Source organism: Tupaia chinensis, unplaced genomic scaffold (assembly GCF_000334495.1).
Source record: "Tupaia chinensis unplaced genomic scaffold, TupChi_1.0 Scaffold000101_1, whole genome shotgun sequence".
In the NCBI taxonomy this organism is placed as follows: Eukaryota; Metazoa; Chordata; class Mammalia; order Scandentia; family Tupaiidae; genus Tupaia; species Tupaia belangeri.
The window spans coordinates 9,032,155-9,045,024 of record NW_006159565.1 but is presented as its reverse complement, the minus strand read 5'-3'; the positions used below and the strand labels follow the sequence as shown (position 1 = coordinate 9,045,024).

Here is a 12,870-nt window from a genome sequence, read left to right as displayed (position 1 = left end):
AATAGCCAGAAGGCATATGAAAAAATGCTCAACATCCCTCATCATAAGGGAAATGCAGATCAAAACAACAAGGAAATACCACCTAACCCCAGTCAGAATGGCTAAGATTAATAAAAACAAAAAATGGTAAGTGTTGGCGGGGGTGTGGTGAAAGGGAAACTCTCTTACACGGCTGGTGGGAATGTAGATTAGTCCAACCACTGTGGAGAACAATTTGGAGATTCCTCAAAAATTTACAAATAGAACTGCCATATGATCCAGCAATCCCATTTCTTGGCATCTACCCAAAGAACAGAAGAATTTCTCATTGGAAAAGTGCTTGCACATCTATGTTTATTGCGGCATTTTTCACAGTTGCTAAGACATGGAATCAACCCAAATGCCCCCGTACGGATGAATGGATTGAAAAACTGTGGCACATATATTCTATGGAATACTATTCAGCTATTAAAAACAACAAAACGCTGACTTTTGACAGAAAGTGGAAGAATATGGAAGATTTACTGCTGAGTGAAGCAAGCCAGGCTATGAAGGAGAGACACTGTATGTCCCCACTTAATATATACTGAATGTCCACACTCTATACCTGAAACTGACGGGCTAAAGGAGGTACAAACAGAAGAGGTGGATGTGAATGCCAGATGTGGGGTGTGTGGAGGAGTGGGGCCTGGGGAAGAACATTTGGAGGAGGGATACGAAGACAGCATTGTTGAGACAGGGAGGTTGCTATATTTTGATCAACTAGACCAGGGAGAAATGTTCATATATTGAAATGATCACCTTGTAAGCTAAATAATGTAATTGAATGTATTAAAAAAATGTAAATAAAAAATAAATCAGTTGGCTATATGTTTTTGGGTTTATTTCTGGGCCCTCTATTCTATTCCATTAGTCCATCTGTCTGTTTTTGTACCAAATCCAAATACCAAACTGTTTGGATTATCACAGCTTTATAGTATATTTTGGGGTAAGGGAGTGAGATGCCACTCACACTACTCTTCTTGCTCGGGATTTCTTTGGCAATATGAAGTCTTTTATGATTCCAGAAAAACTCTATGATTGTTTTTTCTATATCTGTGAAGAATGTCTCTGGCAATTACAATCACAAAAATTAAGTCTTAGGGGGTTTAGAATTCATTGAGTATACCAACTTTTCCCTCTGGATTATTCCCCTTTATAACAAAGTGGTGTAAAAGAGTTTTATTTGCCATGAACTCTCCCATGTGTTCTCTGCCACCCAGCATCTGCAGCGCCTGCCTTGACCTAGACCCACCAGAGGTGCACCCCCACCCCCCGCTGTGTACTGGTGTCAGATGCCACAGCTAGTGCCTATGTAAGAAAACACGGTGGCTAGCAGGTAGCATGGTGGTTAAAGGCATTGGATCTCCACATGGCCCACCACGGTTCAAGTCTAAGACCTGGTGACTTGCTTTCTCACTTTCCCTTTCTCTTTCTCTCTCTGTGTCTCTCTCTGGTCAAATTAAAAAAGAAAAAAATAACAAGTAGAATTAAATACATAATTTTTTTAAAAAAGGAAGAAATAAAACAAGCCTCACTGGAAACATTCAAGCAAGGCTTGGACAGCTACCTTCCCAGAACAAAAAGGAAATGCATGCATCAGAAAAAGTGACTAATGAAGATACTACAAGAATATGGCTGCACAAATACCAGATAAAACAGTTTAAGAAATTTCTTGGAACCTACAATAAATTTACAGAAACATGCCTTTTAGACTCCGTTAAGGATTTTACAACAAGAGAAGTAAAACTTGAAGCAATCACCTGTTCAGGACATTGCTTATCTAAAAATGACACAAAGACCAACCATGAGATTTCAATATCATATTCAGCAGAATGTAGCTCTGGCAGCCAAAGTAGGACTCCTCTGTCAACCATGATAGAGAGGTCAGGATGGATGGACTATCAGTGAAAGTGTGCCAATAGCTATTGCACTGGAAGTAAGAACTCAGCTAATAGGACCCTCTGAAAGCAGTAGTCACCATGTTAAACTGTTGGTCATGGTTGTTTGACAAATGGAAACCACTGGAAAAACAAAATCACTATACCAAAGATAATCAAAATAAAACGTCTTATTGTTAAATTAAAATAATATGATGCAATTTTTGTTGCGGCCTTAAGATTCAGCAGTTTGGTCAGTTGATTAGAAAAATGAACCATTTGGGACCAGCAGTTAGCATAATGGCTATGTTGGTGGACTCCCACGTAGTCGACCGCGGTTCGCATCCAGACCCGGTGTCTTAAAACTCACTCTAGGCGCATGTGTGTGCGTGCCCAAGATCCCAAGAGGAGAATGGAGGAGAAGGGATTGCAGCATGGCTAACCCCCCACCCCGGGGGGGTGATTTCTCGCTTTCTGTCTCTCTTTGTCTATCTGGCGAGCACATGCACCCTATAGCAAAAACCTCTCCAAAAAAAAAGAAAAGAAAAATGAACCATTGCTTCTTCTTTTATGACTTAATTTTAATGCAAAATATGAGTTCAATCATGTATAAGATAGAAAAAATATATTACTGAAAGTGAAATAAATGGAGATATTACTGAAAAAAATGTAATAGCACATATCTGACATGATTTATGAAGGTGTTGACGGCAAGAGGCCCCAGGAATATAAAGTCAGTGAGTACTAGGGGAAGGAAGTCTGAAGAATATTTTTAAATACTAAGATCTGAAAGTTTTAAAAAAGATTTCAATAACCAGTAGATGGCATAATGGTTATGTTGCTGGACTCTCACATCATCAACTGTGGTTCAAGTCCTGGACCTGGTAGTTTCAAAATTCATGCCAGGTGCATGTGTGGGCATGCCCAAAATCCTAAGAACACAGGAGAAGGGATTGTAGCATGGCCATCCACCACCCCCTCGGGGAGTGATTTCTAACTTTCTATCTTTCTAGTGAGCACACATACTCTATACCAAAAATCTCTATAAAAGAAAAATATAAATAAATAAATAAAGATTTCAAAGCTTATATAGCAATGCCACATAGGTTGGCATGACAAGCCTTGATGGCACAGTTGAGCATTTAGCTGAGTATTCTCAAGAAAAAGGCAAGCTTTGGGATAGCACAGTGTCTAAAAGGTGCAAGGTAGAGTGTGTGAGATTCTCCAGCCTTGAGACATCAAAAAGTCATTTCTGTCCTGGGTGGAACCAGTTTCTCCAGACTCATATCTTTTTTTCCTCTACTCTACTCTGCAAGTGAAATCTAAGGATTCTCCTATCTAAAGAGATACTGAATGACAAATTAAATCAGTCATGTTTGTCAAAGCTAGGAGGTGAAAGGGAAAAAAATTAAGAGAAATCTCTCTTTATATTACCACCCTGGACAAGGCGACAAGCCCATAGATAAGTCTATGGAATATTTTAGAGTATAACAAAAATCCTCACACTTGTTCTAGAAAAGACTAGAGAGGCACCCGAGGACACTGTGTTTCCTAGAACATCACTGGTTCTTCCAAGGATCCCTCCCAGGACACATACAATTTACTCTTCAAGAATAATGAAGTCATCAAGAGCCTAAACTGCTATTGTCTCCAGAATCTACTTATCATGACCTTAAGGGGAGGGGAACTATATCTGGGCAATTGTTCCTTTAGATTGTTTATGACTTCAAGAAGGCTACTTTTATAACTGGAAGGCTTCCAGTGACTGCAAATCTACTCTATGTAGACAAGTTTATTTTGTGTCTCATTTACATTTGTTCTAAGAATGCAATAATATCTGGACAAGTTTGGAGGACTTGTGAAGTAAAACCACTAAGACAAGTTAAATGGAGATCTGGAAAATCTCACGTCACGCTTGGATTCAAGGATAATGAACCCATGTCACAGGCAGTATCCTAGATGACATTTCCATGTAGCCCCCAGAGCATGCTTGAGGCTTAACGGTGGATGGATACTCTCATAAAAGAAAGTCCTGTCATGAGTCGGAATCTTCGGCACAAACGTCACAGGATCAATGTCACAGATCAGCTGCCTCCATGAGGACATGGGCAGGCACTGGGACCAGGGCAGGAGTGACCATGTCCAGTAACAAATGGGTATTAGTTAGCACAAAGAATCAAAGCTGTGGGGAAAGTCCGTGTCCTCAAGACCAGATGATTTACTTGCTGAATGTACACGAGAAACCTGAGGCCATCCCAAAGAGATTCAGAAGGAATGTGAGAGAAGTTGCCATTCCTGTAGAACAGCTGGGATGGTGCCAGAAAAACATTGTTTGATCACACTCATCCTGAGCTTTATTTATTTATTCTCATGCTAGTGCAGCATGTAGAATACAGGATAGGTAAGAAAAACCTGTGCTTTTTTTTTTTCTTTAATACAAAGTATTTGAGGAATTCAATATATATATATATTGGGGGAGAGATTTTTGCTATAGGGCACGTGCACTCGCCAGACAGAGAGAGACATAGAAACAGAAAGCTAGAAATCACCCCCCAGGGGGAATGGTCATGCCGCAATCCCTTCTCCTCCATTCTCCTCTCGGGATCTTGGGCACGCATGCACACACGCCCGGCGTGAGTTTTAAGCCGCCGGGTCCGGGATGCGAACTGCGGTCGACTACGTGGGAGGCCAGCAACATAGCCATTACGCTAACTGCTGGTTCCCGAGTATTTGAGGAATTCAACAGAATGCTAAATAGTCAAACATGTTTTCCATTTTTCTCTGGGGACTGCCATGTGAATTTCTCACAAAAAGCACCAGTCCAGATGAAAACAACCACTTCTTGGGTGGAACAATGTCAATTGGATTCTGAAAATAAAGTACAACAATTTCTGTAGCAATGTACCATCACCAAAGAAGAGGTTTTACTTAGAAGAGACATATTTTATTTCATCTGTTACTGTCAAGACATACCTGCCCTTAAAGCATTCTACGTAAAAATAACCTCTATATCAGGACCAGCAGTTAGTGTAATATCTATGTTGCTGGATTCCCATGTAGTCAACCGTGGTTTGAGTCCCTGACCCGGTGGCTTAAACTCACACTGGGCGTAGGTGTGTGCGTGCCCAAGATCCCAAGCAGAGAAAAGAGGAGAAGGGATTGCGGTGTGGCCATTCCCCCTGGGAGGTGATTTCTCGCTTTCTCTCTCTCTGTCTCTCTCTGTCTTTCTGGCAAGTGCACACACCCTATAGCAAAACCTCACCAAAAAAAATAAATAAATAACCTCTATAAATATTGTTCTTATTACATCCCTGATTAAGGTTAGCCTTTATATGCCATATATACATGTATGTTTGGGTGAATATATGTCACATATCTACTCCTGTTCATTTTTCCCCCATGGTTAGTATGTTTATTGAGGCAGTTTCCAACACAAACTAAAACCATATGAATAAGAAACAGGGGAGTTTAGGTGTGAAATGCCATACCTTCTTGCTCCATCCAATTCAGGAAACTGTCAGAGTTAACAAACTAGGGAGTTTCTGGGCCTTTATATAGACAGAATTAACAACTAATTAGTATTCAGAAGTATCATTCCTCACAGGGGACTAAAGGAGACTATCTGTTCTCCCAGATAAATCTCCATATTTGACTTCATTCACAGAGCAAGATCTGGGCAAGCAGCTTAACCTCTCTGGGCTCAATTTTCTGATTCATAAAATAAATTTTTTTTGAGAGGTTTTTCACTGTAGGACGCGTGCGCTCACCAGACTGTCTTTCTGGCAAGTGCACACACCCTATAGCAAAACCTCACCAAAAAAAATAAATAAATAACCTCTATAAATATTGTTCTTATTACATCCCTGATTAAGGTTAGCCTTTATATGCCATATATACATGTATGTTTGGGTGAATATATGTCACATATCTACTCCTGTTCATTTTTCCCCCATGGTTAGTATGTTTATTGAGGCAGTTTCCAACACAAACTAAAACCATATGAATAAGAAACAGGGGAGTTTAGGTGTGAAATGCCATACCTTCTTGCTCCATCCAATTCAGGAAACTGTCAGAGTTAACAAACTAGGGAGTTTCTGGGCCTTTATATAGACAGAATTAACAACTAATTAGTATTCAGAAGTATCATTCCTCACAGGGGACTAAAGGAGACTATCTGTTCTCCCAGATAAATCTCCATATTTGACTTCATTCACAGAGCAAGATCTGGGCAAGCAGCTTAACCTCTCTGGGCTCAATTTTCTGATTCATAAAATAAATTTTTTTTGAGAGGTTTTTCGCTGTAGGACGCGTGCGCTCACCAGATAGACAGAGACATAGAGACAGAAAGCGAGAAATCACCCTCCAGGGGGGATGGTCATGCTGCAATCCCTTCTCCTCCATTCTCCTCTCAGGATCTTGGGCACTCACGCACACATGCCCAGCATGAGTTTTAAGCCACCGTGTCTGGGACGTGAACAGCGGTCAACTACGTGAGAGTCCAGCGACATAACCGTTACACAAACTGCTGGTTCCCGTAAAATAAAATTTTTAAAAATTTGCCTTGGGCCAGGTAGTGGTGTGATGGTTAATTGGATACCACTTGGCTGACTGCGCAGTTCAAGTCCTGGACCAGGGTTTGAAAAACACTAGGCATGTGTGTGTCTGGATGCTCAGAATCCCAAAATGAGAAATGGAGAAGAAAGGACTGTAGTATGACTATACCCCAGGGGAGATTATGTCTTTCTCTTTCTTTGTCTCTGGTGAGCACATGCACTCTCTGGTAAGTTAAAAATAAATAAATAAATAAATAAATCTGCCTTTTTCTTTTTTATAAGACTATTGTAAGTCTTTTAAGACAATGACCCTCTTCTTAAAAATTATCAATTAAAAACTAAAAGCTACATGTGTCCTTTAAAAAACTCTCTCACAATCTAAAATAGTATGTTGCCCACTTCCAAAGTAATTTATAAACAATCTTTGGGAATGAAGCCTTCTCACTAGCTAAGGGCAATCTGTAAGGGAGAGGAGGGACTTTCAGTGGAATGTTTTCAGAGATCCAAGGAGGTCACTCCTCTTTCTCTTTTTCTATAATTCAGACACCTCATTACAGACAATAGGTCCTTGCCCTATGATTCGGAGGATACAGAGGTGAAATCACACGTCATCTTTCTCACCTGAATAGTGAACAAGAAAAAGAAGAGTAGGTAGGGAAAAAAGTTGATTGACTAATACACTTAGGATTGTGTTAAGAGGATAGATTTCATGTTTTATGGTTTTTACCACAATTTTTAAAAATGCTAACCATATTTCTGTCTGTCGGTACTGATTTCTCTTACGTATCAAAGACGTGCCATCATCACCTTGGCTGATTATGAGAGGTACTTTCTCCGGAGATCTTTTGGCAAGACAAGCATGTGAATCTTAGGATCTTGGCCTGTGAAAGACACCAAGCATCTGGCACACAATTTCTATACATCTCAGTGTTACCTCTGTTGTCTTTATGGCTTCCGTGTTGTATTTACTGAGAACCAAGAACTTTTATCTCATCTGTCACCATGAAGCAGCTGGTTTCTGGGGACAAGATTGATGAGAGCTCCACCCCTCCGAAAAAGCAAGTTGGGCAGGTGTGAACAAGGTTAATAATCGGAGACTACTAGTAGCCACATCTGGGTGCTGGTTTGAGTTTCTGCCCCACCCCATTCAAAGTAAACAGCAAAATAGGATGTCACCATTTTACTAACCATAAGTAAGACTTAGCTATGTGTAGGTGTCAGAAGCCAAGAGACAGTTCTCCTTTTACTTTATTTGACAAAGTTTTTCTTGAACAACATATAGGAAAATGATACATTTACCAAAAAAAGATGAAAGGTGCTCTACAATTCTGTCTTTAAAAAAATTATACAAAAAAATAGTTTTCATGTTAGCATTCTATAAACAGAATAGCCTTAATTGGTTTTACATTTTTATAAGTGTTTAGATTCTTCATGAAATTACACAAATGAATTATTAGTAGATTCATATGCCATTTGATATTAAGTGAAATAACCTCATTATTAATAATTCCATATTTAGCAGTTTATTTTGTCAGAGGATTTGTTCATTTTTCAACTTATTAGGAAAACATTGACCTTTGAAAAGTTTTATCTTTGTTTTTAATTGTTTAAGGACACATGCACTTGCCAGAGAAAGGCAGAGAGACAGAGAGGGAGAAAAATACTCCAAAAGGAATGTGGTCATGACCCAATCCCTTCTCCATTTGTCTATTCTGTTGAGATTTGGGGCAAGCTCCAAAGTCATTCTTTAACATACCTGCAAAATATTTCCTTCTACAAATGTACCACAGTTCATCCAATCATAGCATAGCTGATAGACATTTAGGCCATGTATAAGTATTTTTGTTTTTGTTTTGTGGCTGTTCATTTTTCCACTACAAACAACATGACAAACTGATGCATGTGATGCATACATCCTTGAGTTTGGGTACTGTTTGTTATTGACATGAAACAGAGTCCCAAAGGCAAGATTGTTAGGTCAGAGTACACAAGTATTTTCATTTTACCTGTTAATTCTTGTTCACTTTCCAACTTCTGTAGCAATTCTTATACACATCAACTCTGAAAGTGCCTATTTCCTTGAATCATTGCCAGCATTGATGGTGTCTATATTTTAACTTTTTGTCATTGTAATAGCTGCCAGTTGACTTTCAGATTTTAAAAATAAAAGATTTGCAATTCTCTTGTTCCTTTGTATTCTAAAAGTCCTGACTAAACTGTTATAAAGCGTTCTTTATTTTAGATAGAAAAGCTTACCTGTTCTTATTTTGTTCATAAGAATTTTATTACAATAACAATTTTAAGTTGATATATATCAAAAGCAGCCCAACATCCTTTCAGTTCTTGCCCATATGTGATTGAACTTTATAAATATGTGGGTCTAGCAAACTGCAAATTTGTACTTTTTTTTTTAGCCAAACATTACAAAACAAGCACTTCCCTTTGAATAGCTGCTTAATGTTTCCTGGTTTCTATCTATAAATTAATCACTCACCTATTGAGGAATGTCTGGGTTACATTCTTATTGTTACAAATAAATGTGAAGTGAAAATAATCATGAATACAAAGTAATACTTTTTTGAGCTGATGTTTCTTTGGATACTTTTCCAAGAGCGAAATGGTATGAACATGTCACTAGATCCTGAGACATACTGCCAAATTACTTTCCAAATGTGCTGTGTCTAGATACTAGGACAAAAAAGAAATTATACTTCTGAATTACATTTAAAGACCTCTAAATAAAGACCCAGCAATCATTATTTGAAATGAGTTTCTCAACTTTTTTTTTTTTTTTGAGAGATTTTTGCTGTAGGGTGCATGCGCTCGCCAAAAAGACAGAGAGAAAAAGCCAGAAATCGCCCCCCGGGGTGGGGGGAGGGATGGCCACACTACAATCCCTTTTCCTCCATTCTCCTCTTAGGATCTTGGGTACACCCGCACATGCGTCGGGCGTGAGTTCAAGCCACCAGGACATGAACCACGGTCAACTACATGGGAGTCCAGCGACATAGACATTGTGCTAACTGCTGGTCCCGAGTTTCTCAACTTTTTGTTTGTTTGCTTGCTTGCTATAAGGTGCATGTGGGGGCAAAGAGAGACAGAGGGAAAGTAAGAAATCGCCCACCAAACTGGATGGCCACACTAAAATCCCTTCTCCTTCAGTGTCCTCTATAGACTTTGGGCACATATATACACCCGCTTGATGTGATTTTCTTTTTTTCTTTTTCTTTTTTTAAGAGGTTTTTGCCTTAGGGCGTGTATGCTCACTGGAGACACAGAGAGAGACACAGAGAGATAAAGTGAGAAATCATCCCCCAGAGGGGACGGCCACATGACAATCTCTTAACCATTCTCCTTCTGGGATCTTGGGCATGCACGTACACACATCTGGCAATGAAGCATGAACATCTCTATTTTGAATATGACTCTGCCACCATTTTCCTTCCCCGTGACCTGACCCATATGTGCCTCCTGAAAATTCCTCACTGAATGTTTATCACCAGCATATGTACACTGCCATCTATATCTGTCCTCCTCATTGAATAATATTACCAGCAGATTTTGCCAATTATAACTGTCCTTCCTGACGACTCACTTCTTTGGCTTTTGTAAACTACTATTGCATAACTCAAAGGCTTGTAGTTTTTTAGGTTTGTGGGTTTTGCCTTTATAAACCTTCCTCCACTCTGCTTTGGGGCTGTGAGGTTTAGGAGTGACTTAGTCCTCTCACAGTCACCAGCTAATAAAGACTCCTTTAATTTAGCTAAAACTGAATGCTCTCTTTTTCTCTTGCTGATTTGAATACAACAGCATGAGTTTTAAGCCACCACATCTGGGATTTGAACCATGGTCAGCCATGTGGGAGTCCAATAACATAATCACTATGCCATCTCCTGGTTCCCCAGGGTGACTTTCAAGCCACTCGGTCTGGAAGTTGAACTGTGCTGTTGGCCCTGTAGAATCCAACCCCCATTTTTCAGGTGGTATGGTAGTTATGGTGCTGGACTCCCATGTGGCCAAATGCAGATCTGACCCTAGACCTAGCACTTGAAAATCACACAAGTCATGTGTGCATGTGTACAAGTGTGTCTAAGATCCCAGGAGAATGGGAGAGAAGGGATTGTAGTGGTGGCTATTCCCATGGGGATGGGGGGGTGATTTTTCATTTTCCCTTTCACTATTTCTCTCTGGCAACACAGCCCTATAGCAAAAAAAAAATTCTAAAAACAAACCTACTCCATTTTAGGAAAAGGAATTGTGGTGTGGCTGTCCCCTTGAAGGGGGTGGGGGGAGTGATTTCTTACTTTCCCATGCCCTGTCTCTCTCCAGTAAGTACACACACCCTATATAGGAAGAAAAAAAAAAAAAACTAAAGTAAAACCCAAGAAAACAACAACAAAACTATTCCATTTTACTAGAAACAAGTGGTTGTCCTGGAGGAAGGAAGGTAGTGACTCGAAGAGGAAGCAAGTAGGTTCTGAGGTCCTAGTCATTTTCCGTTTCTTGACTTAGGAAATGGAACACTGAGATATTCCCAGTTTATGAAAATCAAGAGAACAACACGTGAAGTTTGAGCACTTTATGTCTGCTATATGTCAATAAATATTCAAGAAGTATATTGAGGAAATTTCATGGGAATGTAGTTGAAGTAGAGGAAGACACATACATAGTCTGAAACACTTTGCCAAGCATATTTTGTTTGAAATTGGATGTTTATTAATGCTCACACATTTTGCCACATAAGCCATAAAAGGTGTTTCAAACCACCAAACCTTTGGGTGTTAGAAAATTAACCCCAGTACAAAACAACCAAATGTTCTTTTTTTTCCTAATGTTCAGCAGCAATCTGACAAAGGTACTATTACAAAAACAAGATATACCAATTTGGAGGCTGCCTATGGCTGCAAGACCTAATGGCCAGTGGGGACCCATGGTTCATCCCTCCCCCACTTGTGCCTTGGGATTTTCGATGAACTTGCACCCCTCCTCAACCCATCTGGAGACAGGTTCAAGCAAGCAGTCTTGCCAGAGGCCAGGTTGCCTGTGGCTGTAGGGCCTAAAGACCTGGACCTGTGGCTCATCTTCTTCCCACTCGCCTTTGAACTCTCAAGACTTTGGTGTTTTGGATAGCACATGATATGTCTGCTATCTTTTCTTTGCTCCTGAGGTGAAAACTCAGTTTGAGGCGCACCTGTTCTTTAGAAGTAGGGAGGACTTTGGGTTACCCAGGACTAGTGACAACAGTGCCGGGTACTGGTGAACAACAAGGAGGCAGAGCAGAAGAGAGATTGCAAATTTTCTACTCCTGCACTTCTTTGACACTCACAGATACATTGAATATTTAGGAAAGAATGTATAAATCACCTGATGACTAGGAACAATTGCAGAGGCACAGAAATATGAGCAACCAACAAAATGTCTCTCCCCGAAGGGAAAAGATAAATTCCACATCACCTGCAGACAACACAATGGAAGTCCTGGACATGTTGGATAAGCAATTCAGAATACTTGTAGTGAGCAAACTAATTGAAACACAAGATAAAAGAGACAATGAGCTCCAGGAGATGAGGAAGCCCTTTCACGATTTGAAAGAAGAAATAGACACCATAAAAAAAGAATCAAAAGAAACTGTTAGGGGTGAAGAATGTGATACAGAAAATTAAAACCTCCTTCAAAAAGTATTAAAAGTAGATTAGATTGGGACCAGCAGTTGACTTAATGGCTATGTTGTTGGACTCCCATGTAGTCAACCACAGTTCGAGTCCCGGATCCTGTGGCTTAAACTCACACCAGGTATGTGTGCGTGTGTGCCCAAGATCCTGAGAGAAGAATGGAGAAGGAATTGTGGCGTGGCCAGTGGCCATCCCCCCTGGGGGTGGGGAGGGGATTTCTGGCCTTCTGTCTTTCTGTCTCTCTCTGTCTTTCTGGTGAATGCATAGGTCCTATAGCAAAAACCTCTCAAAAAAAAAGAAAAAGTAGATTAGATCACACAGAAGATTGACTCTCAAATGTTTAAAAAAAAAAAAAAAAACCACCTCTGACCTAGAAAAAAGTATCAAGAAGACTGAGGGAACAACCAGAAAAATGAGGATAATATACAAAAAATACTAGATTCCATCAAGCACCCAAACATCCAGATAATTGATCATTGGTACCCCAGAAGAGGAAGAAAATAATAAAGGCATTGATAATTTATTTCATGAAATCCTGGAAGAAAACTTTCCAAACCTAGAGAGGCATTCAAATATCCAAACCTGAGAAATACATAGGACCCCAAATAGAATCAACCCAAGAAGATCCTCTCCAAGGCACATCTTAGCCAGATTGACCAAAACCACAAAGACAAGCTACTCAGACTGTCAAGAGGGAAACTTCAAGTTACTTACAAAGGTTAACCCATCAGGCTAACATCGGACCTC

At 39.9% G+C, this 12,870-nt stretch overlaps 1 pseudogene; it reads left to right on the top strand.

The window, feature by feature from the left end:
- Positions 1-588: 588 nt before the first annotated feature.
- LOC102467967 (mitochondrial import inner membrane translocase subunit Tim9-like) lies at positions 589-1,897 on the top strand (annotated as a pseudogene).
- The last annotated feature ends 10,973 nt before the right edge of the window (positions 1,898-12,870 follow it).